Here is a 7,214-nt window from a genome sequence, read left to right on the forward strand (position 1 = left end):
CCTAAGACGGTTCCTCAGATTGTCTCCCAAATCGTTTATATAGATAAGAAACAGCAAACGGCCTATAACACAACCTTGAGGAACGCCAGAAATAACTTCTGGTTTACTCGATGACTTTCTGAGAATTACTATGAACTGTGACCTCTCTGACAGGAAATCACATAACTGTACACAGTGGTACCTCTAATACCCAGTAGCACGTCCTCTTTCATCGATGCATGCCTGTTTTCATCGTGGCATACTATCCACAAGTTCATCACGGCACTGTTGGTCCAGATTGTCCCACTCCTCAATGGCGATTCGGCGTAGACCCCTCAGAGTGGTTAGTGGGTCACATCATCCATAAACAGCCCTTTTCAATCTATCCCAGGTATGTTTGATAGGGTTCATGTCTGGAGAACATGATGGCCACTCTATTCGAGCGACATCTTTATCCTGAAGGAAGTCATTCACAAGATATGCACGATGGGGCGCGAATTGTCGTCCATGAAGACGACTGCCTCGTCAGTATGCTGCTGATATGGTTGCATTATCAGTCGGAGGATGGCATTCACATATTGTACAGCCATTACAGAGCATTTGATGATGACCAACCCATATGTCGGCCCCACATAATACCATAATACCTTAAAAAAAGAGCAGGGAACCTCTAACTTGCTGCACTCGCTGGAGAGTGTGTCTAAGGCATTCAGCCACGCTGGATTGCCTCCAAACACGTCCCCGACGATTGTCTGATTGAAGGCATATGCGACGCTCATTGGTGAAGAGAACATGATGCCAATCCTGAGTGGTCCATTCAGCATGTTGTTGGGCCCATCTGTACCGCACTGCATGGTGTTGTGGTTGCAAAGATGGACCTCGCCATTGTCGTTGGGAGTGAAGTTGGGCATCACGCAGCCTATTGCACACAGTTTGAGTCGTAACACGACGTTCTGTGGCTGCATGAAAAGCGTTATTCAACATGGTGGCGTTGCTGTCAGGGTTCCTCCGAGCCATAATCCGTAGGTAACAGTAATCCACTGCAATAGTAGCCCTAGGGCAGCCTGAGCGAGGCATGGCATCAGCAGTTCCTGGCTCTCTGTATCTCCTCCATGTCCGAACATCACTTTGGTTCACTCCGAGATGCCTGGACACTTTCCTTGTTGAGAGCCCTTCCTGGAACAAAGTAGCAATGCAAGCATGATCGAACTGTGGTATTGACCCTATTGGCATGATTGAACTACAAACAACATGAGCCGTGTACCTCCTTCCTGGTGGAAAGACTGGAACTGATCAGCTGTCGGACCCCCTCTGTCTAATAGGTGCTGCTCATACATGGCTGTTTACTGCTTTGGGCGAGTTTAGTGACATCTCTGATTCATTGAAAGGGACTGCTTCTGCGATACAATATCCAGAGCCAATATCTTTCTTCGGGAGCTCTGGGAACAGTGTCGATCAAAACGTTTTTTGATATCTGTAGTATTTACAATAGGACTTTATTTAAAAAAGTGTTGTATTTTTCATTCATGCTAAGACTACTATATACACCATTTAGTTCAGGTTTTTGAGGAGTATCTTTAACCAGCTTCCGGCTTACTCACCATGGTCTTGAATTCGGATTTAGTGGATTTTATATCGTGTTCAGCATTAACAGTTAAGGAAATGGACCATTTCATAGTGTGAGAGACTGCTGAAGTATAAGGAAATTGCATGTTTGGGCTAAATTTTTTAAAAGTAAGCTCACTTGCTCAATTTTTACCTGAAAATTAAAAAAATATAAATTTTATTGAAAAAACTGTATAAAATTAAGAGAAAAGAAATGAGGAGGATGGTTTTTCCTTCAGTTCCCTTTTTCATATTAAATCACCTTTAAAAAAAATAAGAGAAATGGGCTCCATTTATTGAATTTTTTAAATGTTCTACATATTCAATAATTTTTTATTTTTAGCGCACATAAGATAATTATGAACTGATTTTTATACCTGTAAATTCAATTTCATGGTAAAAAGATACATGTATAATGATAGCCATATTTTTTATACTTATCTTTATGAAATTCTTGAAAATTTTTATTAAGGAAAAAATAAACTTCAAACAAGGAATATACTCTACTATGACAAATAAAAAAACACAACTTTAAATTTTGGTTGAATAAACACAGTTTTTTCAGCAAAACGCCCATCTCGTTTGGAGAAACCATGGATCACTGGGTCACACAAAGCAGGATTTTTTTAAATGCTCTATTTGAACAGGATTCAAATCATAAAATATCACCAACAAACATTTAATGATTCTAATCCACTCACCTAGCATGCTGAGCTACTGACCCTTGGCTTTAATTTTATAACTCTTTCAGTGGAAGCCCAGCATTATCTCGTGATAGCTAGTCAGTCTGCGCCGCGTGGGAGTAGCCAAGCGGTTTAAGGCGCTGCAGTCATGGACTGTGCGGCTGGTCCCGGCGGAGGTTCGAGTCCTCCCTCGGGCATGGGTGTGTGTGTTTGTCCTTTGGATAATTTTGGTTAAGTAGTGTGTAAGCTTAGGGACTGATGACCTTAGCAGTTAAGTCACGTAAGATATCACACACATTTGAATTTAATCAGTCTGCATGATACCACCTGCAATGTTATCTTTATCTGATTTCCTCTCCTGGTTACACTAAAGACACAGTTGTCATATTGTACCCATTCACAGTAACTCATTTAGCAACAGTATTCCAAATAGATCGATTTTCATTCATTTCTCAGCCAAATATTAAACAATTTTAAAAATTCAAAGTGCTAACATAAAAAGAACTATCCATAAAAATTACAATGTATAAAATTTAATATATAAAATTTTTAAGTTCAAAGAATCAGTTAGTATCTTATGCTAAGTGTCATACGTTAAATTTTTTGTACCATACATAACTACATATGTTACATTATTTGCAGGAATGTTTTCATTAAAAGTTGCAACTAGTTTCACTGTTGTCTTCTGACTTGTAACAATATTTTTCTACGAGTCCTATCAATCGCACACATTGAATAATTTGTTATTAAATTATAATGACTAACATCTACATCTCCTTTCAGTAATGTAACACTTTTAAAATAGAGAAATGCATCATATGCTTTCAGGAAATCTTGTGGTGGGTAAATATTCCGCATTATGTGAGGGAAAACTTCGTTTCTTCCATTTTTAAGGTACATGATCTGTAGCTTAACGTCATCGAATAATGAAGCATCAAGTAACAGATAATTTTCACCATTTTTTCGAAAAGCAAAACATATGAATAAGGCATATCAAACTCTACTGATTATGGTAATTGATGATATCTAGCTTGAAATTGTTCTTCCCACTTAATCTTGCTATGTCAACAGTTTGCAGTTGATGAAAGGATGTAGGAACTTAGGGATTTTTCAGTATATTTTCTAGTTGTTGAAGCTCATCAGTCGGTTCGAATTTAAGAATAGGCACACGAATTTCCGTAGATTCGACTATAATTTTGCCTTCATTTGGTAATGTATCTTTTATTTCATTCCAGCATCACTGTAATAAGCCCATCTACAGATAGAATCTCCTGCACTTGACCTCCAAGTACAAATTACAGTAAGCTCACCTATAATTTTTTTTTAAATCTGCCAACCATTCCTAGTGGATAAAGCACTTCATTTTTCTTAATCTTTATATGTCCTTCCATACTTACTTTGTCAGGAAGATATGATTTCAAATGCAACAAAACAGACGATGAAATCAAATGATGATCAGTCAAATAGCTTTCCCACATAATTATTATTTAATTTTTAATTGACTTTTGCATCATATATTGGGTAATCTGATCCAAAAGCTTTAACTATCCTTATGCTCATATATAAGTGAGCATGATTAGGGTGAAGACATCCATCTGATACATTTATGTTAATTTTACTATTCTTTTTAGCTACATTTAAATTATTTTTACTTTTCTCACTCATAAGCAATGAGTGAAACTGATAGCTGCTAATCTTGTTCATTATTTATGGTTCAAATGGCGCTGAGCACTATGAGACTTAACATCTGAGGTCATCATTCCCCTAGAACTTAGTACTACTTAAACCTAACTAACCTAAGGACATCACACACACCCATGCCCGAGGCAGGATTCTAACGTGCGACCATAACAGTTGTGAGGTTCTGGACTGATGCGCCTAAAACTAATTGTCTCAGTAGCAACATTGAAGTCAATTAAATTATCATTTTTATCAGTCATAGTAATTTCTAAAACCTGAATAGTATTAAAAATTGGAATTTAAACAGGAATGTGGCAGTCCACCAAAATCAGCATTAGGTTTGTATGAAGCAATAATATTAGTATCTCGATGAAAATTATCTGTATATTTCACAAGCATTACATCAGCTAAATCAAAATTAATATTAATCAACTAAAATGGAATAATTTTAGTAATATAACAAGCAACAGCTATTTTACTAGCTTCAATAGTTTGACTGCTAAATCCAAGCACACTTCCAATACCATATTTTTTAACTGCATATAATTTAACATCACTCTCGATAATTATTCTATTTAAAATTTAGTCTGCTTCAGTCACTATATTAGATTGTTTTGAATGAATAAATTTTTCCAGCCTTTTCAAACTACAGAGTCCGCCAGAAAAATGTATACAATCTTTGTCAGACTCTATCGAGATATTGAAGTTCGATTTGAGTTACGAATGTGTTGTAGTATGGTCTTTGGCTCAACAGATGTTAGTGCTTTCATCTCAGTATTGAGAAAACAAGTGGAGCACGCTTGACATTCGAGCAATGAAATGTATTGTCAAGAGGTTCTTCAAGTTTGATAATGCCGCTGAAGTGCAACATCAATGGAGGCGGGAGTTTGGAACAGAACCGCCAACCGATCTAACAATTAAATGCATCACTGACAAGTTTGAACTGCATGGAACGATTTGTGATATTCACAGAGGAAGATAAAGAAGACAGCATACAGCTACAAGTCCTGCTTGGCTGGCTCTCATGTTGGAAACGTTTGTTAATTCTCGACAGAATTTTGCAACACAATGTGCATGTGAAGTGGGTGTTAGCAATACAAATGTACAAAGAATTCTGAAAACTGCAAAGTGGAAAGTATACATTCCATGATTACTGCACGTGAATGATGATGACGATCCTGATTGCTGAATGCAATTTTGCGAATGGCATCAGAATGATAACTGATGATCAACAATTTGTGACAAAGGTAGTGTGGAGTTATGGGGCACAATTTACACCATGGAACCGTGAATCAGCATAACAGTGTGCACTGGGCACTGGAAAATCCACACGTTCATGTGGATAAAGCGGTCAATCAACCAGGGGTTCATGTGTGGTGTGGACTACCATCTAGGAGCTTAGTAAGACCCTTTTTTTATGTCACTGGAGAAGTATATCTGGAAATGTAACACACATTAAATTTGACAGGTATACATGCGCTTTATGGAGCTGATGAGGTCTTCTAACAACAGGACGAGGTGGCACCGCACTAACACCTCACTGTACAAGCTTTCCTCAATGGCAGTTTTCCAGGGCACTGGATTGGACGAAGATGGCTTATTGAGTTCCCTCCACGGTCGCTAGATCTAAGACCTATAGACTTTTACTTGTTGGGAGCTGCGAAAGATAACGTCTATCGACGTAAGCCATGCATGCTGGAGGAACTTCGCCAGGAGATTACAACAGCAACATGTGCAGCGATATCCACTGTAAAACTGACTGATGTACTTGCGGCGACCGCTCGCTGTTCTGTTATGTGTATAGCCGCCAAGAGTGAACATTTTGAACATTGAAAGTAACCATGAGCTAAACTGAAGGTTATACAACGTGTGTGATCAATTATCAAATGTAAAATAAACACATAAGTAATATGTGTCGTTCCTTAAAGGTTGTATACATTTTCTGACGGACTGTGTATATTGGCCAATCGGAAATTTCATTGCATCTCCATCACATTATAATTTATTATTTTTTGTCTAATATTTGGAGTCAGAAATGTTGTAAAAACCCATCTAGTGCAAAATTAGTAATACTTTCTCGAGTAAGTACAGTCAATCTCTTTTTGAGAACAGATGATGACCAATGAACTGAAATAGGTGTCTCATTCAACATTAATAAAAAATTATTTAATTAAATGAAAATTGATTGGAAACCAAAAATAAGAATTCTAGAGAGGAAATAAAAAAATAAACATGGTAAGCTTTTACTAAATTCTATTTCATGTGCAATAATAGAACCAAGTGTATGTGGAAAAACAACATTAATGATTCTACCTCCAGGGTAGTTAACCTGGAATAAGATAAATCTCTTGTATGTTCATTCAAAAAGCTTATATGAACCGAAGTATCAAGAATTTCAAAAATGAATAAAAAATTTGAAGATAAAAAATAAGATTACTGCTTTTATTGAGGATAATGATGAAATTATAATGCAGAACCAGTGCCAAGACAATTCACTAGTAGCACTCGACGATTTCATTCTTGAAAATCAGAATGTAGTAAGAGAATATTTTACTATAGGTAGACATAAGGGAATAGCTTGTTTATTGTGCTCGGTCATATTCTAAAATAACTAAACAATTAGTCAGAGATAATCTAAAGTCTTTTCATATTTTGAGAGACGTCAACACAAATTTATGTCATATTTATCAGGAGTTTCTTGGAGGTGGTTTAAAGTTCGATAATTTTGAATCAATGTGTAGTAACTGTTGGAATGATAAATTTGGATTTTTCATGATGGACATGACTAGGAAATCTAATGAAGTGAAATACAGATGTCATATAAAATATTTCTTATAATAATTTTATTATTGTTTTTTGAGTGTTTTAAAAGATGATTTTGCATACCTATTAGACCATGATAAGTGTAAAAGAAGAGTAGAATACCTTCTTAATTTTTATAGTCATAACAGAAAGATAATCATCTGAAAACAATTTACTTATGTTTTTAACATTTGCAAATGTTTGGAAAATATGACCCAGAAGTTGTTTAAAAAAACTAAATGAAATAGGAAAAAATTGAAGGATTAAATGAAGAATTTAAAAAATGGAAGAAACAACTGAGAACAGAATATGAAGAACATAGAAACGAAGATGAACGTGTTATTGATGCAATCGAAAAACTTAAAGAAGAATTGAAGGATTAGGTGATAATGTTCTGAAAGTAATTGAAGAAAATACAGAGATTGAAAAACAAATGGTTCCTTATAGTGGTGATTTGCCAAGATA

The sequence above is a fragment of the Schistocerca piceifrons genome, chromosome 1 (assembly GCF_021461385.2).
Source record: "Schistocerca piceifrons isolate TAMUIC-IGC-003096 chromosome 1, iqSchPice1.1, whole genome shotgun sequence".
In the NCBI taxonomy this organism is placed as follows: Eukaryota; Metazoa; Arthropoda; class Insecta; order Orthoptera; family Acrididae; genus Schistocerca; species Schistocerca piceifrons.